We start from the raw sequence: 25,811 nt of genomic DNA, 5'->3' as shown, positions 1-25,811 counted from the left end.
AAATGGAGGGAGATTCTAGTATTTGTTAGGTTTAATTATTAGATAGGCAACTGATCTGGGCTGAAGGGCCTGTTCTGTCCTGTAGATTTCTATGTTCAATATTCTATGTTAATATTGTAGAGAAAATGTGAGTGCAAGAAGATGGAACCTGAGAGGGAGGGGGATGAGAATGGTTGAGCATCTGAGTGGGGATGGGTGACAAAGGAATAAAAAAATGGCCAGGGGAAGGGGGGAGAACTCAAATAGATCAAAAAACTAGAGAGGGAATGTGACCTGAAATTGAAAAATTCAATGTTCATATCATGCATTGTAGGAATAATATAAGTTGTTTTGATTTTAATTATGATCAATTGTATCTCCTCCTTTCCTAAAATCCTGAGGTACAACTAAAATACATTCAAAGTGACTACTTTCAATTTGTTTGATTCCATAGACTGAGTTTAATCTTGGGTGGCCATAATATCATCTCCTTGTCAGTCTTCAACATTTTGTCATTTTCTGGCAGGAGTCAGTGGGCAGAATGGAAGATCATTAAATAGAACAGTCTCCAAGTGATATCACCCATAAATGTTCCTTCAGGCCACACATCATCTTTGCTTGGCCATCACACCATGGTCAATGGGATAAAGCCATTTAGAACATCAGCCCCTGTGGTAATTTAAGAAAATAACTCAGCACTGTGTATTCAAAGCAGCCAAACACACTCACAAAACTCAAGAAACAACAAAATACCTGCAGATGCTAAAAATCAGAAATAATACAAGAAATAATGGAGATAATTCAGTTAGTGCCATGCTGTTACAGAGCCAACAACTCAGGGTTGAATCCGGTGCTGTCTATAAGGTTCTCCCCATGTCTGTGTAGGTTTCCCCCATCCTTCAAGACATACTGGGGGTGTAGGTCAATTGGGTGTAATTTGGCAGCATAGATTTGTGGGCTGAAAGGGCCTGTTACGTATGTCTAAATATGTCTAAGTCAGCATCATTTGTGGAGAGAGAAACAGATTTAATGCTTTACATCAGTGACCTCTCATCACAACTGAAGGAATTATATCAGTGCCTTGCAATTATTTCCCACTTTTTATTAAAGAAAGTAAAACCGATGTCAATTTTGAAAAGATCCCCCCCCCCCCACCCCACCACCCCCCACCACCCCCCTTGTGTGGTGATCTCAATTTAGCAGAATATCCCAATGTATCTCATTGTGCAGATTAGATTTGAGCAAGAGTTGGAGGGAATCCAGGGGACTAGCCAAGGATATTTTCTGAACAGGCAGGTTTAAAGAAAAATTTCAAGTTCAAACATTATCACATGCATCAAGTGTTAAATTTCAGTTTGTGATCAGTGTAGCTGGTCAACCCATACATAGTTTAGCAATAAAGAACAGTACAGAGGGTAGATGTATGCAGTTAGGACAAAGCAAAGGCAACACTATTTTACTAATGTGGAATTATAATGTACAGGATGTGCAAAAAAACCAGTTGGCAAAAAGAGGAGTTCTAGAGTTTGTGAACAGCAAACATAAGGCTCCCAACTCTCTCCCATCTGAAATCAGTTAACATAGCAAAAATTAATGGCTGAGTTGAGAGTCTTTCTAATTTGTTTCAAGCCATAAGACCATAAAACATAGGGGTAGAAATAGGCTAATCAGCCCATTGAGTCTGCCCCAGAATTCAATCATGTGTTTATCCATTTTCCCACTCAGCCCCACTGCTCAGCCTTCTCCCCACAACAGTTGATGCCCTAGTAAATCAATCTCTGTCTTGACTACACCCAATGATTTGGCTTCAACAACCACATGTGACAACAATTTCCACATATTTACCATCCTCTGGCTGATGAAATTCTTATGTATTTCTGCTCCTCTTGTCCTAAGCTCTCCCACTATGGGAAACAACCTTTCAACATCTACTCTATCAATGCTTTTCAATGTTCAAAATGTTTCAATGAGATCCCCTCTCATTCTCATAAATTCCAATGAAAACAGGCCAAGAGTCAAATGTTACTCATATGATAACCCTTTCATTCCCAAATCATCCTAGTGAACCTTCTTTGAACCATCTCCAACTTCAATACTTCTTTTCTTGAATACTCCAAGTGAGGTCTCACCAGTGCTTATCAAATCTCAACATCACATCCCTGCTCTTGTATTCTATTCTTCTCAAGATTTATGCCAGCATTGCATGTACATTCTTCGACACCATCTCAACATACAAGTATAACTTCAAACTATCCTGCATCTGCCCTCCCAGATCCCTTTACATCTAGATATTTTCAATTTTTTCACCAATTAAAAAATAGACTACCCTTTTTTTTACCCAAGTGCATGACCGTAAACTTTCAGACATTTATATGTAATTTGCTATTTCTTTACTCATTCTCCTAATTTGTCTAAGTTCTTCTACAGCCTTCATGTTTCCTCCACACTAGCTGCTCCTTCACCCACCTTTGTATCATCTGCAAACTTGGCCACAAAGCCATTCATTGCATAATGCAAATCACTAATATACAACAAAAAAAAAGAAGAGGCCCCATCAGTGACCCCTGTGGAGCACCACTAGCAACTAGCAGCCAAACCGAATATGATCCTTGTATTCCAGCTCTCTGTTTCCTGGCAATCAGCTAATAATCTACCCACACTGGTATGTTTCATGTAAAATCATAGGCTCTTATCTTGTTCACTAGCCTCATGTGCAGCCCCATGTCAAATGCCTTCTAAAAATCCAAAATCCTCTGTATCCATTGTATTTCTCTTATCCAGCCCGCTTGTCATTTCCTCAAAGAATACCAATAAGTTGTCAACCAAGATTTTCCCTTAAGGAAAACTTGCTGGCTTTGGCCTATCCTGTCATGTCTCTCCAAGTACTCCATAACCTCATACTTGACAATCAACTCTTTCTTCTTTGGCTTGGCTTCGCGGACGAAGATTTATGGAGGGGGTAAAAAGTCCACGTCAGCTGCAGGCTCGTTTGTGGCTGACCAGTCCGATGCGGGACAGGCAGACACGATTGCAGCGGTTGCAAGGGAAAATTGGTTGGTTGGGGTTGGGTGTTGGGTTTTTCCTCCTTTGCCTTTTGTCAGTGAGGTGGGCTCTGCGGTCTTCTTCAAAGGAGGCTGCTGCCCGCCAAACTGTGAGGCGCCAAGATGCACGGTTTGAGGCGTTATCAGCCCACTGGCGGTGGTCAATGTGGCAGGCACCAAGAGATTTCTTTAGGCAGTCCTTGTACCTTTTCTTTGGTGCACCTCTGTCACGGTGGCCAGTGGAGAGCTCGCCATATAATACGATCTTGGGAAGGCGATGGTCCTCCATTCTGGAGACGTGACCCATCCAGCGCAGCTGGATCTTCAGCAGCGTGGACTCGATGCTGTCGACCTCTGCCATCTCGAGTACCTCGACGTTAGGGGTGTGAGCGCTCCAATGGATGTTGAGGATGGAGCGGAGACAACGCTGGTGGAAGCGTTCTAGGAGCCGTAGGTGGTGCCGGTAGAGGACCCATGATTCGGAGCCGAACAGGAGTGTGGGTATGACAACGGCTCTGTATACGCTTATCTTTGTGAGGTTTTTCAGTTGGTTGCAAGCTCACACCAAGACACAAGAGAAACTTGTCCGTGAACTACTCTTTGCAGATGATGCCGCTTTAGTTGCCCATTCAGAGCCAGCTCTTCAGCGCTTGACGTCCTGCTTTGCGGAAACTGCCAAAATGTTTGGCCTGGAAGTCAGCCTGAAGAAAACTGAGGTCCTCCATCAGCCAGCTCCCCACCATGACTACCAGCCCCCCCCACATCTCCATCGGGCACACAAAACTCAAAATGGTCAACCAGTTTACCTATCTCGGCTGCACCATTTCATCAGATGCAAGGATCGACAATGAGATAGACAACAGACTCGCCAAGGCAAATAGCGCCTTTGGAAGACTACACAAAAGAGTCTGGAAAAACAACAATCAACTCTAACATCTTCTTAAACCACTGATGTCAGGCTAACTAGCCTATAATTTATTTTCTACTGTCACCGTCCCTTCCTGAATAGTGAGGTGACATTTATGAATTTCTAGTCCTCTGGGACCATGCTAGAATCTATTGATTTCTGAAAATTCAGTACCAGTGCTTCCACAATCTTTACTGCTAGTGCTTTGAGTACACAAGGTTGCAATCCATCTGGTCCAGGACAGTTATATATTCTTAGATCATTCAGCATATTGAGTACCTTTACCTTTAGAATCGTAACTACACTCACTTCCCTTCCCTTATACCCTTTGATATCTGGCACACTGTTAGTGTTTTCCACATTGAAGAATGATGCAAAATACTCATTTATTTCCTCTGCCATCTCTTTGTCTCCCATTATTTCTCTGGCATAATTTTCTAGTGGTCCTATATCTATTGTCACCTCTCTTGTATTCTTTATAAATTTGAAGAAGCTTTTTGTATCTTCTTTGATATTATTTCCCTGCCTACTTTCTTTTGTAATCTTTTTTTATTGGTTTTTGTAAGAAATACAATTCAATTAAGAAAATGGAACAAAACTGAAAATACAATGTCACATAGGGGTGTGTGTGTGTGTGTGTGTGTGTGTGTGTGTGTGTGTGTGTGTGTGTGTGTGTGTGTGTGTGTGTGTGTGTGTGTGTGTGTGTGTGTGTGTGTGTGTGAGTGTGTGTGTATATATATGAGGGCAAAGACCATGTCAGTAGTTCCTCTGTTTGCGCGAAAGCCGCACTGTGATTCTGGGAAAACATTCTCGGCGACATTAGGTATTGTTCCATTTAGGAGAATCCAAGTGAAGATTTTGCCTGCAGTGGAGAGCAGCGTGATTTCCCTGTAGTTTGAGCAGTCTGATTTCTCGCCTTTGTTTTTGTACAGGGTGATGATGATGACATCACGAAGGTCCTGAGGCAGTTTTCCTTGGTCCCAACAAAGCTTGAAAAACTCATGCAGTTTGGCATGCAGAGTTTTGCCGCCAGCCTTCCAGACCTCTGGGGGGGATTCCATCCATACCTGCTGCTTTGCCACTTTTCAGTTGTTCAATTGCCTTATATGTCTCTTCCCGGGTGAGGACCTCATCCAGCTCTAGTCTTAGGGGCTGTTGAGGGAGCTGGAGCAGGGCGGAATCTTGGACTGAGCGGTTGGCACTGAAAAGAGATTGGAAGTGTTCTGACCATCGGTTGAGGATGGAGATCTTGTCGCTGAGGAGGACTTTGCCGTCTGAGCTGCGCAGCGGGCTTTGGGGTGAGGGGCCGTACACAGCCTTTAGAGCCTCGCAAAAACCCCTGAAGTTCCCAATGTCCGCGCTGAGCTGGGTTCGTTTGGCGAGGCTAGTCCACCACTCATTTTGGATTTCCCGGAGTTTGCGCTGAAGATGGCTGCATGCGCGACGGAAGGCTTGTTTCTTCTCTGGACAGGACGGCTTTGTAAAGTGAGCCTGGAGGGCAGCTCGCTTCTTTGCCAGCAGCTCCTGGATTTCCTGGCTGTTTTCGTCGAACCAGTCCTTGTTTTTCCTGGAGGAGAAGCCCAGTACCTCTTCAGTGGATTGCAGTATGGTAGTCTTCAGCTGATCCCAGAGAGTTTCAGGGGACATTTCCGTGAGGCGGATTGCATCCTCGAGCTTTGCTTTGAGGTTTGCCTGGAAGTTTCCTCTCACTTCGTCTGACTGCAGGTTTCCAGCATTGAACCTCTTTCTGGGGGCTTTACTGTTCCTGGGCTTTGGCTTGAAGTGAAGGTTGAGCTTGCAGCGAACCAGCCGGTGATCAGTGTGGCATTCCACGCTGGGCATGACCCTGGTGTGGAGCACATCTCGTTTGTCTCTTTCTCGCACCAGGACGTAGTCCAAGAGGTGCCAGTGTTTGGATCGGGGATGCATCCAGGTAGTCTTTAGGCTGTCCCTCTGCTGAAAAAGGGTGTTTGTAATGACAAGCCGCTGTTCTGCGCAGAGCTCCAACAGGAGGCGCCCATTGTCGTTGCACTTGCCGACACAATGCTTGCCCAGGATTCCTGGCCAGGTTTCTGAGTCTTTGCCGACGCGAGCGTTGAAGTCGCCAAGGATGACAACCTTGTCGGCTGCAGGTGTGCGTTGAATGAGGTTGCGCAGGTCAGTGTAGAACTTGTCTTTTTCTGCTTGTTCCGCATGAAGGGTTGGAGCATAGACACTGATGAGGGTGATGCGACGCTTGTTTTGAAGGGGGAGTCGCATGGACATGATCTGGTCCGAGTGGCCTGTCGGGAGGTTTTCGAGTTTGGAGGCAATGGAGTTCTTGACCATGAAGCCTACACCAGATAGGCGTCGTTCATCCATAGGCTTGCCAGACCAGTAGAGTGTGTAGCCCGCGCCGCGTTCTTGGAGGCTGCCTACATCTGCCAGGCGGACTTCACTGAGAGCGGCTATGTCGATGTCAGGTCTTAGGAGTTAATGTGCAATGAGGGCAGACTGACGTTCAGGTCTGTCAGCCTTGTCTAGCATGGTTCTGATGTTCCAGCATGCTAGCTTGAGTTTGTGAGCATCTTTTGAGGGGGAGGACGTGGAGGGGGAGGATGTGGAGGGGGAGGACATGGAGGGGGAGGACGTGGAGGGGAGGACGTGGAGGCGAGGACGTGGAGGGAGAGGATGTGGACCTGTCTTCGGGCCTGCGCAAAGGAGCTTTTAGGTGGAGTGCAGTGCGCGCAGTACTGGCCCCACCCTTTACACCCATGGTTCGTGTGCCGTTGCCAAGCAAGCTGGGACGTGGCAGCGAGGTCCTTGGGTCGTAGGTTTTATATCGGAGTGGCCTTCTCCTATGCAGGTTTCTTACCAGGGCTGGAGGGGCCTGCCTCCCCTCCTAGGTCAGACCATACTGCCCGGACCGGGGCCGAGGCCACCGCTCCTTTCCCTGTGCCTGGACTGGGGCTGCCGCCTCCTACTTTCTGCCCAGACCGGGGCCTCCGCCTGCCTCACTCGACCGAGGCCGGGGCCGCCGCCTCCTCTTTGCTCTTGCCCGGATCGGGGCCGCCGCCGCCTACCCTCTGAACGGACCGGGGCCATCAGACAGCTCCAAAAAAAGTGCAGAGAACAAAAAAAAGGACTCTACATCACCTTTGTTGACCTCACCAAAGCCTTCGACACCGTGAGCAGGAAAGGGCTTTGGCAAATACTAGAGCGCATCAGATGCCCCCCAAAGTTCCTCAACATGATTATCCAACTGCACGAAAACCAACAAGGTCGGGTCAGATACAGCAATGAGCTCTCTGAACCCTTCTCCATTAACAATGGCGTGAAGCAAGGCTGCGTTCTCGCACCAACCCTCTTTTCAATCTTCTTCAGCATGATGCTGAACCAAGCCATGAAAGACCTCAACAATGAAGACGCTGTTTACATCCGGTACTGCACGAATGGCAGTCTCTTCAATCTGAGGCGCCTGCAAGCTCACACCAAGACATAAGAGCAACTTGTCTGTGAACTACTCTTTGCAGACGATGCCGCTTTAGTTGCCCATTCAGAGCCAGCTCTTGACGTCCTGTTTTGCGGAAACTGCCAAAATGTTTGGCCTGGAAGTGAGCCTGAAGAAAACTGAGGTCCTCCATCAGCCAGCTCACCACCATGACTACCAGCCCCCCCACATCTCCATCGGGCACACAAAACTCAAAACGGTCAACCAGTTTACCTATCTCGGCTGCATCATTTCATCAGATGCAAGGATCGACAACGAGATAGACAACAGACTCGCCAAGGCAAATAGCGCCTTTGGAAGAATACACAAAAGAGTCTGGAAAAACAACCAACTGAAATACCTCACAAAGATAAGCGTATACAGAGCCGTTGTCATACCCAGACTCCTGTTCGGCTCCGAATCATGGGTCCTCTACCGGCATCACCTACGGCTCCTAGAACGCTTCCACCAGCGTTGTCTCTGCTCCATCCTCAACATTCATTGGAGCGACTTCATCCCTAACATCGAAATACTCGAGATGGCAGAGGCCGACAGCATCGAATCCACGCTGTTGAAGACCCAACTGCGCTGGGTAGGTCACGTCTCCAGAATGGAGGACCATCGCCTTCCCAAGATCGTGTTATATGGCGAGCTCTCCACTGGCCATTGTGTCAGAGGTGCACCAAAGAAGAGGTACAAGGACTGCCTAAAGAAATCTCTTGGTGCCTGCCACATTGACCACCACCAGTGGGCTGATATCGCCTCAAACCGTGCATCTTGGCGCCTCACAGTTCGGCGGGCAGCAACCTCCTTTGAAGAAGACCGCAGAGCCCACCTCACTGACAAAAGACAAAGGAGGAAAAACCCAGCACCCAAACCCAACCAACCAATTTTCCCCTGCAACCGCTGCAACTGTGTCTGCCTGTCCCGCATCGGACTTGTCAGCCACAAACGAGCCTGCAGCTGACGTGGACATTTACCCCCTCCATAAACCTTCGTCCGCGAAGCCAAGCCAAAGAAAGAAAGATATATATATATATACACCTCATCTTTAATATATATATATATATATATATATATATATAATATATATATAAAGATAAAAATTCAGTCTCCCTTCCATTGCAATGGGTGAAAATAAAAACATCAAAAGTATTATATAAAAAAACCCACCTAATTTACTCTAATAATAATAACTTAAAAAGAAAAAAAAAGCAAAAACAGCTGAGCAGCTTATGTTCGGGAAAAAAGATTTTTGGAATGGTTAATAGCTCTTCATTATGTGCCCATCACACATTGATTCAGTTTAAGGTGGTACATCGGATTCTAATGTCGAAAGATAAATTGGCCTGTATCTCTCTTAATATTAGACCTGTGTGTGATAGCTGCTCAAAAGACATTAAACAACCTTCCTTATAAGTAAATTTGCAAAAGAAAGAATACCTTTGATTTTCTATATAGAGAAAGAGTGATCAATTATTGATCGTCGAAAAACATAATTATGAGAGATAGCACTAGATAAGACAAAGGTTTTTAAATTTAAATATTTTCTAAATTGGAACTAGATTTGCAATCTATGTTTGAGTATTGAATTAGATATATTCCTATGAATCTTGGAAAAGCTAACTGGAAGAGAGGCCCCTAATAAGAGGGGCCACTTAATCCTGCTGTATAAATCTCAATTCTAAATCTGTCCGTAATGGACGATCCAATTTATCAGCATTTTTAAAAATTCCAAAAGTTAGATAGTGAATATTAGCAGCCCAATAATAAAATCTAAAATTAGCCAAAGCAATATTGTCTTTAAATAAAAAGAAAAATGGCTAATTATAAACACGAAAAATGGCCTCCTGCTAAGAGGTACATGCCTGCTGGCATGGTGTCCCTTTATCTAAAATTTGGATGCCACCATGTCTGCAGTGAGGAATTTACATTAAGATATTTATCATTCCCTCCTTGTCAATGTGGGTATCATTGTGTATATAATAAAGCAACAAAGATATCAAGTTCTGTACGTATGTTTGGCCAACAGGCATAATCTTAAAACTTGCTGTTTACATTTTGTTTTGATTATTCTTTCTGTTGCTGAGTTGCTGCATTTCATTGCATTCAGAAAAATTGTATGATCTTTTAATTTTTCAGTTTAACCATCACCTTTGCTGGTTTGCAGGAACACGAGGTTAACTTATGACTGAGGTTAAAGAATTCTAAGCTGAAAAAGAAAATTGGAGTGTTTAGAATGTCATGATGCATATTCAATGATTATCAAGCATGTTCTATCTCAAAGCACTTTGTCACCGGGATGGAGGAGGGGCACCAGTTTTCCACAAATGGGTTCTTCAGGATGCCTCTGCATCTTTTATTCTTGGGAGTGTTGGACTGACAGTTAGTTGTTGTACATTGGTGAACATTTTGTCAATTAATGCATGTAAATCTAAAGTAATATCATGTCAGTCTTAGGATTTGGGCTCTGTTCTGCCATGCAGGGTTATACACATTTCAAGTAAAGCCAATAGCAATACCTTCATCCAATTCAATCTAGTTTCTTCTGACAACTTAGCCAACTTATTCTTTAAGGTCTCAGGTAAAAAAAATAATAAGTCAGTATTTATTGTTACATACTTAATTCTATAAAATCAATCTATATACACTCAAATGGTAGGCATTCATGTCTTTCTCTGATGGCATTTTTTAACTATTTAATAATAGATATTATCTATCTATTAGCTGATAGATAATACCTTCCTGTGCCTTACTTTGTGCCTCTTTTCTCAAATTAGTGATGTGCCACTCCTACCATTCCTCTTTAGTCAAATATATTATTGCATGTATATAATTAACCAATACAGGTTAAAAAAAAATTGCATCGGGTACAAAAATTGTCCAGCAGGGATGGTTCATAATTCAGTCTCTGGATTTCTGACAAAACCACTGCTGTTTACATAGCTTAATGAAATTAGCAGGACAGGGGTGCCCCCATGAAGTTATACTACATCCCCTTATCAGGTAAGTCCTTTCTATTTTCCGTTTATCTCTTTCCGAATAAACGGTGGAGGGACCATTTATAATAGCAATTTTTGTAGTAGCATCTGTGTAATCATTCCCAAGGGCCATGGAGTTCTAGTTTGGGCATAAATATTATTTTCCTTATCATGTAGGTTCTAATAAGGGCAAACAATTCAAATTGCTGAGAAAATTGGATGATAGAAGGCAACCGTCTTTATTACTTCATCTGTATTTGTCACAATGGCATAACCTGCACAGTGTAGACCTGTATCATCAATAAAGGCTGACCAGTCAATAAATTGTTGTAGTTTTATCAATGGAACTGTCTATTAAATCTCATTGTGCCAGAAATCAAAAGATAATTATGCTGCAAATAATCATCATCTGTTTCTTTAAGTTCATCTGGAGGCGGTGGTAAAAAGGCTGTCAAGTTAACAGTAATACAGTTGTGGAAAGTCAGATGAATTCACTAAGGGAAAGTTCATAGTAGCTCAAAAGTGCTTGAGTCTTGGCCTGTTTGATTAGATGTCAGAAGAGTTGCCACTGAACGCTGGATGTATTTCACTCTGGGTTTTAAAGGTGCCTCAGCTCTCTCTCATTATTACTCAGCCAGAAGGCCATCACCACTCTTCTAGGTTGTTCTATGTTTTAAACAATGTTGCAGTTTTTTTTTCTGGTAAGCTTTGCACTAAATTAAGCCAAGAGCTAGTCATCGTTGTAGTCTGATTTGCAACATAAGTCTGGTGTGCTTCCAAAATTTCTGTGCAATGTCTTTGGGGAGGGGCTTAACTTGAGATTACAACACTGAAGGAGTTGAACACCATTTCTTAACTATTATTAATGTCCAATTGCCATGAAGCTGCAAGTTTTTTTAAACCACTTCTTCCTCACTCATGTACAGTCTCATTACAAAGGTAGGAGGTAATTTTGTTTTCCAAGTTTCTTTCTTCCAAAAATGATCAACAATTCTCCATCAATGCCAAGTCTGAAACTTTCTTCTTTATCATATCTAGTGAGTCACAGGACTGCTAACTGTGGTTGCTGGGGTACATATGGGGGTGGTCTTGCTCACAAGGAATCTTTTAATTCCTCATTCTCATCCTTCTGCAAGGATAGGGTAGCCCTACCTGACATCGGGTCCCTGGTTTTTTTCTTTTTTCACATTCTGTTTGTCAACCATTTGATGTCTGATTTCTTTCCTCTCACATCAGCCTGCAGGACGTCTCAGTTTTAAAAAATTTATTTGCTGCATCTTTTTCCTACATTTATGATCCTATACCTTTGTTTTTTTCCCTGTTATTGATTATTTTTGAAAAAAATGTTACAAAGTAGCTAATCTCCTGGAAGTAATAAATGTCTTCTACTTTAAAGGGAAGAGAAACGGTTGCACAAGGCAAAGATGGATAATCAGGCAATGGTGTTTCCTTTCTAACATGTTGAATCAATGTATGAAAGTTTTAGAAGTGAGGGGAAAATGGGCACTTGATAAATCAATTCATTTTATAAAAAAATTTCTGCATGTATTTATAGACCTGCTAATTACTGGCTTGTTTTTATCTTTGAAGAGTTTCAAGTAGAACATTTAAAGAGGACTCAGTGCTGTTTTGAATATTCTGGAAACACTGATGCTGGTCTCATAATGAACATATAGATTAGCAGAACAAAGGGTTAAGTCAGTCACTTAGGCAGCAGAAAAAAAAGTCACTGACCTGTATGCTTAATTTCTCTTTGTTCTCTTATGGATCTTTGGCAGGGAACCAGATCAACCTCAAACGAGGGACCACAGTGTTCCTGGGAGCGGACTATGGAGTTGGGGCTCAAGGGTCCCAGTGCTGCACTGTCAAATCTGCCCGAAGTCCCAGTCTTACTGTTGTTAATAGTTTTGCGAGATCCTTGCCGATTACGGCAATGTGGAAGTCAGCCCACGCTGAAATGAAATTAGACAGCAGACTAGAACACATACAGCAAAATATCACTTAAAAGCATACTGATCTTTATTTCAATAATAGTCAATTCATATGTGGGAAGTGAGTAAGGCCTAATCAGGAGAAGTCAATTTCTGACACCTGTCTGAAACCTTCAGCTCTCATTCCAAAAATTCGGAGATTTCATTCTATATTTACACGATTTCAAATAGGTAAGAGGTGGAAGTGACCCCCCACCACTACATTACATCATTTTAATCATTAAAAAACAGGTTCTCAGCTCCGTTTTCTGGGTGTGTATCTTACACAAAAGAATGGTATATGTTTTTGCCTGATAGATAATCAACATTACCTTGAAGTATATAATGTTCTTATCTCTGTCTTAGGAAGGTCTACAACCTGTTTTCTGCAGCGTTTCCAAAATGTGTTCAGCCATTTTATAATTATAAGCTGCCTTCTAATTCTAACAGCAAAAGCTTAAGCACTGAGATGTAAACTATCCAGTACTTTCACAATGTTTCAGGCTTGAGCCTTTATCAATGTATGGGAAAATGCTGGCAAGTGTCAGAACAAAAGAGTTGGAGGGGAGGGGGTGGAAAAGGTCACCCTTTCTCATACTTTGATTTAAGGTATCTTGCATGTGGACTCCCAAATTAATTTATACCTCCAAATTTTTAATTTTTGCCCCATATAAATAATAATCTGCCCATCTATTTCTTCTATCAAAGTGTATGCCCGTATACTTTCCACATTGTATTTCATCTTCCACCACTTTACCTATTCTCTTAATCTATCCAAGTCTCTTTGCAGACTCTTTATGTCCTAAGCACCACCTTCCCAACCAATTATTTTGGTATCATCTACAAATTTAGCCATAAAGCCATCTATTCCACAATCCATATATATTACAGACATTGTGAAAGGAAGTGGCCCAAGCACCGACCCTTGTCGAACACTACTGGTAACCAGAAGCCAACCAGAATAGGATTTATTCCCACTCTCTGTTTCCCACTGATCAGCCAATGTTCAACCCATCCTAGTATCCTTCCTGTAATTCCATGGGCTCTCATCTTGTTTAGCAGCCTCATATTATGAAGTGTTTTGAAGCATATAAGCTCCCGTCTGAGCAGTGACATGGATACATTCCAGTTCTCCTACTGTAGTAACAGTTCTATGAAAATGCCATCTCACTGGGTCCCCACAAAGTCCTGGAACACCTGGACAGCAAAGATGCATACATCAGGATGCTCTTTATCAACTACAGTTCAGCATTTAACACCATCTTTCCCTCAAAAGTGATCAGCAAACTCCAGACCTGGGAGTTAACACCCACTGTATAATTGGATCATGGATTTCCTCACCGCCAGACCACAATCAGTGAAAATTGATAAGAACATCTCCTCCACAATCTCCATCAGTGAGGGAGAACCACAGGCTGTGTTCTTAGCCCCCTGCTCTACTTGCTATATATCTATGACTGTGTGGCTCAGAACAACGATAATACCATCTACAAATTTGCCGACAATATCACGGTGATGGGTTGTATAAAGGAAGGGAATGAGTTAGTACACAGGATGGAGATTGAAAACTTGGTTGAATGGTACAATTACAACAACCTTGCAGTAAATGTCACCAAAATTAAGGAGCTGATTGTTGACTTCAGGAAAGCCAGAGGTGTACAATCCAAAGACCATTGGGAGATCAGAGGCGGAGGGGGTGAAAAAATTAAAGTTCTTGGGAGTCACTATCTCAGAGGATCTTTTCTATACACCAATGGCATCTACTTCCTCAGGTGTTTACAGAGGTTTGGTATGACACCAGAAATACTGACCAATTTCTACAGAGGTATGGTGGAAAGTGCTGACCGGCTTAATCATGGTCTGGTATGGGAATATCAATGCCCCTGAGTGTAAATCCCTCCAAAAGGTAGTGGACACAGCCCAGAAAATAACAGGCAAAGCCCTCCCCATTATCGAGAACATATACAGGGAACACTGCTGTCAGAGGGCAGCAACAATCATCAAAGACCCATACCACCCAGCCCACACTCTGTTCTCACTGGTGTCATCTGAAAATAGGTATAGGTGCCACACCGCATTCAACAACAGCTGCTACCCCTCCACCATCACATTGCTCAATGACAAACTCAATCAGATCTTCATTTAAAGAATCTTAAGGATAGGAATGTGCGGAATCTAACTTGTACACTTTATTGTTTCTTTATTTTATTCTCTCTGGATTATACAGTTTGTTTATATTCGTTATCTGTTTTCAGTTATTTATTTGTTCACATGTATATGCTGTGTACAGTTTTTTATTGCACTCCAAATAGTGGTAATTCTGCTGTGCCGGCAGGAAAAATGTCAGGGTTGTATGTGAAGTCATGTATGTACTCTGACAATAAATCTGAAATCTGATGTGTAGCACCTTGTCAGAGCCCTTTTGAAAGATCAAATACACAATCTCTGCTGCATCTTCACTGTCTATCGCAGGATTGCTGCCCGTGCCATGTGCCAGAGAGGGTGGGATCAGGAAGTTGTGGCCGATGAATGTGTGGCTGAAGAGTTGGTGCCAGGAGCAGGGGTTCAGGCTTGTGAATCATTGGAATCTCTTCTGGGGAAGGTCTGACCTGTACAAAAAGGACTGGCTGCATCTGAACTGGAGGGGAACCAATATCCTGGTGGGCAGGTTTGTTAGAACTGTTAGCTAGGATTTAAACTAGTTTGGCAAGGGGGTGGGAACCAGAATGTAAGGACAGAGATTAGGGTAAAAGGACAAAAGCATGATGCTCTATGTTCTGAGATGGTCAGGAAGGACAGGGAAAAAATATAAAGGTAGCCAGCTAAAGGGTTTAAAATGTGTCTATTTCAACAGTAGGAGGATTAGGAATGGTAGAAGTGGTTTGGTTTATTTGTCGGTTTAAAAATTTATGAGATAAGATGTCAGGTGGCAGACCTCTTGGTTGGGGAACATTTTGGTGAGAGTGACCACAATTCCCTTAAGCTTTAACATAGCTATGGAAAAGTATAAAAACAGTAAAACTGGGGAAAGTGCTTAACTGGGGAAGGGCTAATGATGAAGGGATAAGGCATAGTGAGAATAAATTGGAAACAGATGTTTAAGCATTGAAGTAATGTGGAGGAGGTTTAGGGACCACTTATGAAGGGTTCAAGATAGGTTTAGTCCTAATGGGACATGGAAAATATGGTAGGAAAAGGGAACCATGGCTGTTGAAACAGGTCTGGCAACTAGTCAAGAGGAAGAAGAAAGATATAGGAAGCAGGAAGGGCAATTGAAAAGTATATGGTAGCTAGGAAGGAAATTAATAAAGGTCTTAGGAGAGCTTGAAGGAGGCACGTAGAATTAGACAATCCCAAGGTGCTCTATGTGTACATGAAGCACAGAAGGATAAGAATGAAGGTGGGGCCGCTAAAGGATAAAGAAGGCAACCTGTGCCTGGAGACAGAGGAGGTCACAATTCACAATAGAAAAGGATGTTGTTCACAGTGAGGTCAAAATTGAACAGGCCTACATGCTGGCAATGTGGAGATTAAGGAAGTGGAAATATTGGATCTTCTGAAAAACACCCCAAGGCCAGATGCAATATACCCCAGGCTACTGTGGAAGTGAGAGAAGAGAGAGCTGGGGCATTGGCTATGATCTTTGAATCCTCTTTGACTTCAGGGGAAGTGCATGAGGATTGGAGAATGGCAAACATAGTTTATAAAAGGTAATAGGCATAACCTGGGAATTATAGACTGGTGAGTCTTATTTCAGTGGTGTGCAAATTAAAAGAGAGGATTCTTAAGGATAGGATCTATGAGCATTTGGATAATTACAGTCAACTCAAGGATAGTCATCATGGTTTTGGAAAGGGAAGGTCATGACTCATGAGTCTAATTGAGTTTTTGAGGAGGTAACAAAAGAAATTGATGATGGTAGGGCAGTAGATGTGGTCTACGTGGATTTTAGCAAGGCATTCGACAAGGACCCCCATGAGAGACTCATCCAGAAAGTTATGAGGCACAGGATCAGTGAAACCTTGGCTGTGTCAATTAAAAAAAAACTGGCTTGAAGGAAGAAAGAAGGAAGTGGTAGTGGAAGGAAAGTATTCTGCCTGGAGATTGGTAACTAGTGAAGGGCCTCAAGGATCTATTTGGGATGCCTCTTATTTGTGATTTTGGTAAATGACCTGGATGAATAGATGGAAGAATGGGTCAGTAAGTTTGCGGATGACACAAAAGATGGAGGAGTTTTAGACTGAAGGCTGTCAAAGGTTACAAGCGGATATAGATAGGATGCAGAGTTGGGCAGTTTAGTGGCAAATGGATTTCAATCTGGATAAGTGTGAGGAGATGCATTTTGGAAGGACAAAGCAGAAGGCTGAGTACAGGGTTAATGGTTGGTTACTAAAGTGTGTGGATGAACAGAAGGACCTTGGGATTCAAATCCATAAGCTCATCAAGGTTACCACACAGGTTGATAAGATAGTTAAGAAGGCCTATGAGATGCTGGGATTCATTAATGGGGGGATTTAATTCAGGAGTAGAGAGGTCATGTTGCAACTCTACAAATCTTTGGTGAGACCACACTTGGAGTATTATGTTCATTTCTGGTCACCTCATTATAGGAAGGATGTGGATGCTATGGAAAGGGTGCAGAGGACATTTACCAGGATGTTGCCTGGATTGGGAAACATGAGGCAAGGTTAGCAGAGCTGGGACTTATCTCTTTGGAGCATAGAAGGTTGAGAGGAGACTTGATAAAGGTCCATAAGATTATGATAGGCATAGATAGGGTGGACAACCAGCACCTGTTTCCCAGGGAAGAAAGAATCAGCAAACACAAGAGGACATATGTACAAAGTTAAGGAAGGGAGGTTTAGGGGAGACATCAGGGGTAATTTGTTTTTTTTTATACACAGAGTATTATGGGTGCCTGGAATGCCTTGCTTGTGATGGCGGTGGATTCTGAATCATTGGGACTCTTAAACAGACACATGAATGAAAGAAAAATTGAGGGTTATAGGATAGGGAGGGTTTAATGCTGTTTTTAAGAAGGAATATTCGGGCCAGCACAACATCAAGGGCTGATGCGCCAATACTGTTCTGTAGTGTTTTATGTTCTATTCTACTGTGATCTCTTCAAAAGATCGTAATAAGTTTGTCAAGCATTGTTTTCCTTTAAGGAAACCATGCTGACTTGGGTCTATCTTTTCATGCATCTCCAGGTATTCTATAATCTTATCCTTGAAAATCGACTTCAACAGCTTCCCAACCATTAACATTAGGCTAATAGGTCAAAAAAATTCCATTTCTGCTGTCTCGCTCTCTTACATAGTTCCAGTTCACCGGAACCATGCCAGGATCCATTGATTCCTGGAAGGTCATTACTGATCTCCACAGCTACCTCCTTCAGAACCTGAGGGTGCATTCTTTCAGGTCCAGGAGTCCTATCTACCCTGAGACCATTTAGCTTCCCTAGCACCTTGTGGTTTTGACTACACTCTTTCTCTTCCCAGAGAGCCACGAGAGTCTGGTGTGCTTTTAATGTCTTCTGTAGTGAAGACTGATCCAAAGTATTCATTTAATTCTTCTGCCATCTCCTTGTCTCCCATTACAATTTTCTCCATTGTCATTTTTTATTAGGTCTATTTTTACTTTTGTCATTCTTTTACTCTTCATATATATTTGAAAAAAGCTTTTAGTGTGCTCTTTGATATAATTTGCTAACTTCCTTTCATAATTCTTCTTCTTCTTCCTGATCACCTTCTTAGTTCCCTTCTCTGTTTTAAAAGCTTCCCAGTCCTCTATCTTCCCACTAATTTTGCTTCCTTATATGCCAATAGAGAATAGGTGCAGGAGTAAGCCATTTGACCCTTCAAGCCAGCATCGTCATTCGCTGTGATTATGGCTGATCATCCTCAATCCCTGTTCCTGCCTTCTCCCCATATCCATTGACTCCACTATCTTTAAGAGCTCTATCTAACTCTTTCTTGAAAGCATCCAGGGAATTGGCCTCCTCTGCCTTCTGAGCTGAGTATTCCACAGATCCACAACTTTCTGGGTGAAGAAGTTTTCCATCAACTCCATTCTAAATGGCCTACCCTTTATTCTTAAACTGTGGTCTCTGGTTCTGGACTCCCCCAACATCGTGAACATGCTTCCTGCCTTTAGTATGTCCAAAACCTTAATAATCTTATGTTTCAATCAGATTCCCTCTTATCCTTCTAAATTCCAGTGTATACAAGCCCAGTTGCTCCAATCTTTCAACATATGACAGTCCTCCCATCCTGGGAATTAACCTCGTGAACCTATGCTGCACTCCCTCAATAGCAAGAATGTACTTCCTGAAATTTGGAGACCAAAATTGCACACAATATTCCAGGTGTGGTCACACCAGTGTCCTGTGCAACTGAACTACTGAACTCCCCTTGTTATGATGGCCAACTTCACTGCTTTCTTCACTGCCTGCTGTACCTGCATGCTTACTTTCAGTGACTGACGAACAAGGACACTGAGATCTCATTGTATTCCCCTTTTCCTAACTTGACACCATTCATATAGTAATTTGCCTTCCTGTTCTTGCCACCAAAGTGGATAACCTCACATTTATCCACATTAAACTGCATCTGCCCACTCACTCAACTTGTGCAAGTCACCCTGCGTTCTCATAACATCATCTTCACATTTTACACTGCCACCCAGCTTTGTGTCACCTGTAAATTTGCTAATGTTACTTTTAATCCCTTCATCTAAATCATTAATGTATTTTATAAATAGCTGGTGTCCCAGCAACGAGCCTTGCGGTGCCCCACTAGTCACTGACTGCCATTCTGAAAGGGGCCCTTTAATTCCTACTCTGAGTTTCTTGTCTGCCAACCAATTTTCTATCCATGTCAGTTCCCTACCCTCAATACCATGTATTCTAATTTTGCCCACTAATCTCCCATTTGGGACCTTATTAAAAGCTTTCTGAAATTCCAGATACATTACATCCACTGGCTGTCTATTGCCCATCTTCATAGTTACAGCTTCAAAGAATTCCAGAAGATTAGTCAAGCATGATTTCCCCTTCGAAAATCCATGCTGACTCGGACTGATCTTGTTGCTGCTATCCAAATGTGCTACTATTTCATCTTTTTAAAATGACTCAGAATCTTCCCCACCACTGATGTGAGGCTACTTGAGTTGTAAATCCCTGTTTTCTCTCCGTTCTTTCTTAGAAAAAGGGATAACATTAGCTATCCTCCAATCCACAGGAACTGATCCTGAACCAATAAAACATTGGAAAATGATTACCAATCCATCCACAATTTCTAGAACCACCTCCTTAGGTACCCTGGAATGCAGACGATCAGGCCCTGGAGATTTATCAGCCTTCAGCCCCATCAATCTGTGAGAGATGGGAAAATTGATCTAAAATTATGAACATGGAAGAAACTAAAATTCATCAGTTAATGGCTGTAACCAGTACAAACAGGATGAGCTTGGGGATTAGGATGCAGGAAAGCAGAGTCAGCACGATTAACATAAGAATCTTCTTTGTGACAAGAGCCACCATAAGACTAAGAAAAGGAATGGTAAGGTACAATAGAATGTAGGAAGTTGAGGTAGTCTGGATCAGATAAAGGTCTCCTAGCCCTGGACAGAAGTACCAAGTCCTACATATCTAATTAGCTAACCATACACAGATTTATACATATGAAATTAGCCAACCCTAGATAGAATGAGTCAACTCTGCATACCAAGAGATTGTAGCCCCGAGAATCAGGAAGGTGTGAATAAGGACAATGACATGATGGGACACCCACAGGATACCTCCTGGTCCTCCAAGTGTACTGAAACTGCACGTAGGCAGGAAGGATTACCTATGCCAAACCCATCCAGGGGGCAGAAGAATGTAAGGGGGAGGGCACTCTGAGACTGAAATTGACTGTATAAAAGTTGGGTGAGCCCCAGTATATGTGTGTATTCCCAAGGTAAGGGGAAGCACCCAACTTTGCATTGTTGTTGTAATAAATGTTCTTTGTTCTCAATTTTTGTCTCGAGCAATTTCTTTAAAGGTACATTAATTTCTAACAAATCTATCCAACACCTTTTTTTTTGCCTAATGTGAATTTCCTTCAGTTCCTCTATTTCCATAGTTCCTCAGTCCACTATTACATCTAGGAGATTGTTTGTGTCTTCCCTTGTGAGGACAGATCCAAAGTGCCTGTTCAACTTGTCTGCCATTTCCTTGTTCCCCATAATAATTTTACTCATTTCTGTCTTCAAGGACCCAACTTTGATCTTAACGAATTTTTTCCTCTTCACATATCTAAAGAAGCTTTTACTATCCTCCTTTATATTCTTGGCTAGCTCATTTTCGTACCTCATCTTTGCTCCTCATATTGCCTTTTTAGTTATCTTTTGTGGCTCTTTAAAAGTTTCCCAATCCTCTGGCTTACTGCTCATCCTTGCTATGTAATACTTCTCTTTTATTTTTATACTGTCCTTCACTTCCCTTGTCAGCCACGGTCGTCCTTTACTCCCCTTAGAATCTTTCTTCCTCTGGAATGAACTGATCCTGCACCTTCTGTATAATTCCCAGAAATACCTGCTATTGTTGTTCCACTGCCATCCCTACTAGGGTATCGTTCCAGTCAACTTTGGCCAGCTCCTTCCTTATGGCTCCATAGTCCCCTCTGTTCAACTGTAATATTGACACTTCCAATTTTCCCTTCTCACTCTCAAATTGTAGATTAAAACTTATTATGGTCACTACCTCCGAATGGTTCATTTACCGCGAGTTCCCTTATCAAATCTGGCTCATTACGCCACACTAAATCCTGAATTGCTTTCTCCCTGGTAGGCTCAAATACAAGCTACTTTAAGAATCCATCTCGGAGGCACTCCACAAGCTCCCTTAGGATCCAGTACCAACCTGATTTTTCCAGTCTACCTGCATGTTGAAATACCCCATAACAACTATAGCATTGCTTTAGTAACATGCTAATATTAACTCTTGATTCAACTTGCACCCTATATCCAGGCCACTGTTTGGGGGTCTGTAGATAGCTCCCATTAGGCTCTTTTTGGCCTAACAATTTCTCAGTTCTATCCATACTGACTGTACATCTCCTGATTCTTTGTCACCCCTCACAAAGGACTGAATTTCATTCCTCACTAATAGAGCCACCCCACCCCCTCTGCCCATCTGTCTGTCCTTTTGATAGGACTTATACCCTTGAATATTCATTTCCCAGCCCTGGTCCTCTTGCAGCCATGTCTCTAATATTCCTTCAACATCATACTTGCCAATTTCCAACTGAGTCTCAAGCTCATCCACTTTATTTCTTGTACTTCGTGCATTCATATATACTTTTAATCCATTACTCCCCTCCCCTTTCACATTGATTCCTATTGCACTTGGCCATACTCTCCAATCCCTTCCCGAGCTTTCTGCTCCATTCATTCTGTTGTCTTCCTTAATTTTTCTTATTCTCTCTTTCCCTTTAACTCCATCCTTATATTTCCAGTTCATCTACCCACCCCCACCCCACTACTTCGTTTAAACACACCTGTGTAGCAGTGGCAAACTTGCCTGCCAGACTGTTGGTCGCCTGCCTGTAAAGGTGAAACCCATCGCTTTTGTACAATTCATCTTTTCTACCAAACAGATCCCAGTGGTTCTAAATCCCTGCTTTTTCTGCACCAGCTCCTCAGCCACACATTCAGATCCCCTCTATCCCTGTTCCTCTCCTCACCAGCACGAGGAATTGGAAGCAAACCGGAGATAAACATCCTGGAGGCCCTGCTTTTCAGCCTTCTTCCGAGTTGTCTGAAGTCATGCTGCAGCATTTCTTCTCTCTTCTGACGTCATTTATGTCAACATTTTCACCTTCTCCCTTGAGGATGCCCTGCAAATGATCCAATGCCCTCTCTTTTGCTTTTACTTTGGCTTTAACTTCTCTCATCAGCCACAATTGCCTCATTTTTCCATTCACAATTTCCTTTCTGTTTGGGATGTGCCTGACCTGCACTTTTTGCATTTCGCGCAGAAACTCCAGCCGTCTTCCCCATTAGTGTGTTTTTCCAATCAACTTTGGCCAGTTCCTCTCTCATGTGATTATAATTTCCTTTGCTCCACTGAGATACCAACACATCAAATTTAGCCTCTCCTTTTCAAATTTCAAAGTGATCATTGTCTCCTTAGAATTCCTTTACCTTAAGCTCTGGTTCATTCCACAACACCCAATCCAAAACAGTTCAGAACAAGAATCAGAATTTATTGTCATGGACAAGACGTAAAATTCAGTGTTTTGTAGAAGCATAATGTAAATGTTCATATTATAACTATCTTACAGCATTATTATATATATAAAAAGATTAAAATAGTAGTGCATGAAAAGTAAGGCAGTGTCTTTGGTTGATTGATTATTCCTCCTGGTGGGCTCATCAACAAGCTGCTCCATAAAGCCATTTCATAGGCTTTCCACAAACTGAGATCCCATATCGGCTTGACTTTCTCAATTAATTTCATGTTAAAATCTATCTCTTTCCAGTTGTATTTTGGAGTCCACAGTCCAGCTGCTGTATGGGCCCCTGTATATAACTGCCATTAGGGTTGTAATACCTAGTGTCGCTGAGAATATTCTCCCAGAATCACAGTGCGGCTTTCGCGCAAACAGAGGAACCACTGACATGGTCTTTGCCCTCAGACAGCTCCAAGAAAAGTGCAGAGAACAAAACAAAGGACTCTACATCACCTTTGTTGACCTCACCAAAGCCTTCGACACCGTGAGCAGGAAAGGGCTTTGGCAAATACTAGAGCGCATCGGATGTCCCCCAAAGTTCCTCAACATGATTATCCAACTGCACGAAAACCAACAAGGTCGGGTCAGATACAGCAATGAGCTCTCTGAACCCTTCTCCATTAACAATGGCGTGAAGCAAGGCTGTGTTCTCGCACCAACCCTCTTTTCAATCTTCTTCAGCATGATGCTGAACCAAGCCATGAAAGACCCCAACAATGAAGACGCTGTTTACATCCGGTACCGCACGGATGGCAGTCTCTTCAATCTGAGGCGCCTGCAAGCTCACACCAAGACACAAGAGAAACTTGTCCGTGAACTACTCTTTGCAGATGATGCCGCTTTAGTTGCCCATTCAGAGCCAGCTCTTCAGCGCTTGACGTCCTGCTTTGCGGAAACTGCCAAAATGTTTGGCCTGGAAGTCAGCCTGAAGAAAACTGAGGTCCTCCATCAGCCAGCTCCCCACCATGACTACCAGCCCCCCCACATCTCCATCGGGCACACAAAACTCAAAATGGTCAACCAGTTTACCTATCTCGGCTGCACCATTTCATCAGATGCAAGGATCGACAATGAGATAGACAACAGACTCGCCAAGGCAAATAGCGCCTTTGGAAGACTACACAAAAGAGTCTGGAAAAACAACCAACTGAAAAACCTCACAAAGATAAGCGTATACAGAGCCGTTGTCATACCCACACTCCTGTTCGGCTCCGAATCATGGGTCCTCTACCGGCACCACCTACGGCTCCTAGAACGCTTCCACCAGCGTTGTCTCCGCTCCATCCTCAACATCCATTGGAGCGCTCACACCCCTAACGTCGAGGTACTCGAGATGGCAGAGGTCGACAGCATCGAGTCCACGCTGCTGAAGATCCAGCTGCGCTGGATGGGTCACGTCTCCAGAATGGAGGACCATCGCCTTCCCAAGATCGTATTATATGGCGAGCTCTCCACTGGCCACCGTGACAGAGGTGCACCAAAGAAAAGGTACAAGGACTGCCTAAAGAAATCTCTTGGTGCCTGCCACATTGACCACCGCCAGTGGGCTGATAACGCCTCAAACCGTGCATCTTGGCGCCTCACAGTTTGGCGGGCAGCAGCCTCCTTTGAAGAAGACCGCAGAGCCCACCTCACTGACAAAAGGCAAAGGAGGAAAAACCCAACACCCAACCCCAACCAACCAATTTTCCCTTGCAACAGCTGCAATCGTGTCTGCCTGTCCCGCATCGGACTGGTCAGCCACAAACGAGCCTGCAGCTGACGTGGACTTTTTTACCCCCTCCATAAATCTTCGTCCGCGAAGCCAAGCCAAAGAAGACCTTTACCAGTCCTTAACTCATCCTATAAGGATTCTACTTCTTCTGATCCTATGTCCCATCTTTCCAATGATTTAATATTGTTGCCCCTCTGTCCACTTGTTTATCCTTCCACTACGCTGTGTATCCATCCATTAGCCATAACTCAGTAATGGCCACAACACTGTAACCTCTAATCTGTGGCTGTACTGCAGGATCATCCACCCTGTTTCTAATGCTGCATGCATTTAAGTACGATACCTTTAGACCAGTTTGTTTTTATACATCTTGTCTCTGTCATCCCTCTGACTATAATTTTGTTTCATCATCTGCCTGTCATCTTTGGTGCAAACTATCTTAATTTTACTGCTATTTCCCCCTTCTTCAGCTCTAATAGCCTGGTTCCCATTACCCTGCCTAATTAGCTTAAAACCTCCCTAACAGCTATATTAAACCAGCCTGCCAGGATATTGGTCCCCTTTGGATTCATATGTAACTCATCCTTTTAATATAGGTCGTACCTGCCCAAAAGAGATCCCAATGATCCAATAATCTGAAGCCTGGCTCCCCGCACCAATTTCTCAGCCACCCATTTAGCTGCCTGATCTTGCTATTCTTACCCTCACTACCACATGGCACAAGTAGATTACCACCCTGGAGGACCTGGTTTTCAGCTTCCTAATTCCTTGTATTCTCTCTTCAGTACCTCCTCACTTATCTTATCTGTCATTAGTTCCAACATAGAACCAGAGAATGCTACAGCACAGAAAACAAGCCATTCAGCCCCTCTAGTCTGTGCCGACCATCATCTCCCTAGTCCCACTGACCTGCTCCCATTTCATAGCGCTCCAGGCCTCTCCCATGCCAGAGACCTGGTCACTATGGTCATCCTCTGTCAATTCATCCTGCCCAAAACTATCCAGACAATGCTGAAGGGGACAGCCACAGACGTGTTCTCTACATACTCCCTGAAACTCTAATCTATCACCTCTTCAGTCTCCCTAATGAGGCATAGGTCATCAAGCTGCAGCTTAGTTCCTTAACAAAGTCTCTTGGGAGCTGCATCTAGTGTAGAGGTGGGCATTGGAGAGGCTCAAGGTCTCCCAAGAACCCCACATCAGACACTTGAGAAAGTGTACTAACTCTATAATCATTCTGCCTAATCTACTAACACAGTGATGCCACTACTCGGGTCACCTGATCATACCTCCACCAATCTCCTAGTTGCTTCCTCCTTCTGACTTTCTAACACTGTGATGCCATTACTCAGGTCACCTGATCATGCCTCCACCAATCGCCTAGTTGCTTGCTCCTTCTGACTTTCTAACACTGTGATGTCGTTACTCAGGTCACCTGATCATCCCTCCACCAATCATCAGTTTTTGAATGTT

At 43.1% G+C, this 25,811-nt stretch overlaps 1 long non-coding RNA gene across 3 annotated transcripts; it reads right to left on the bottom strand.

Annotated features, from left to right (window-relative positions):
* Window positions 1-416: 416 nt before the first annotated feature.
* On the bottom strand, window positions 417-25,735 carry LOC138736455 (uncharacterized). Of its 3 annotated transcripts, XR_011340304.1 has the most exons (5): window positions 25,628-25,735; window positions 19,629-19,722; window positions 12,112-12,329; window positions 9,455-9,608; window positions 417-648 (listed from the first exon to the last, which is right to left on the bottom strand). It is a non-coding gene; the product is annotated as an uncharacterized lncRNA (long non-coding RNA). The 3 variants fall into 3 exon arrangements; XR_011340300.1 differs by lacking the exon at window positions 9,455-9,608; XR_011340313.1 differs by lacking the exons at window positions 9,455-9,608; window positions 19,629-19,722.
* Window positions 25,736-25,811: the final 76 nt, after the last annotated feature.

The sequence above is a fragment of the Narcine bancroftii genome, chromosome 1 (genome assembly GCF_036971445.1).
Source record: "Narcine bancroftii isolate sNarBan1 chromosome 1, sNarBan1.hap1, whole genome shotgun sequence".
In the NCBI taxonomy this organism is placed as follows: domain Eukaryota; kingdom Metazoa; phylum Chordata; class Chondrichthyes; order Torpediniformes; family Narcinidae; genus Narcine; species Narcine bancroftii.
The sequence above is the reverse complement of the archived record's forward strand: the minus strand, read 5'-3'. Positions and strand labels throughout refer to the sequence as shown.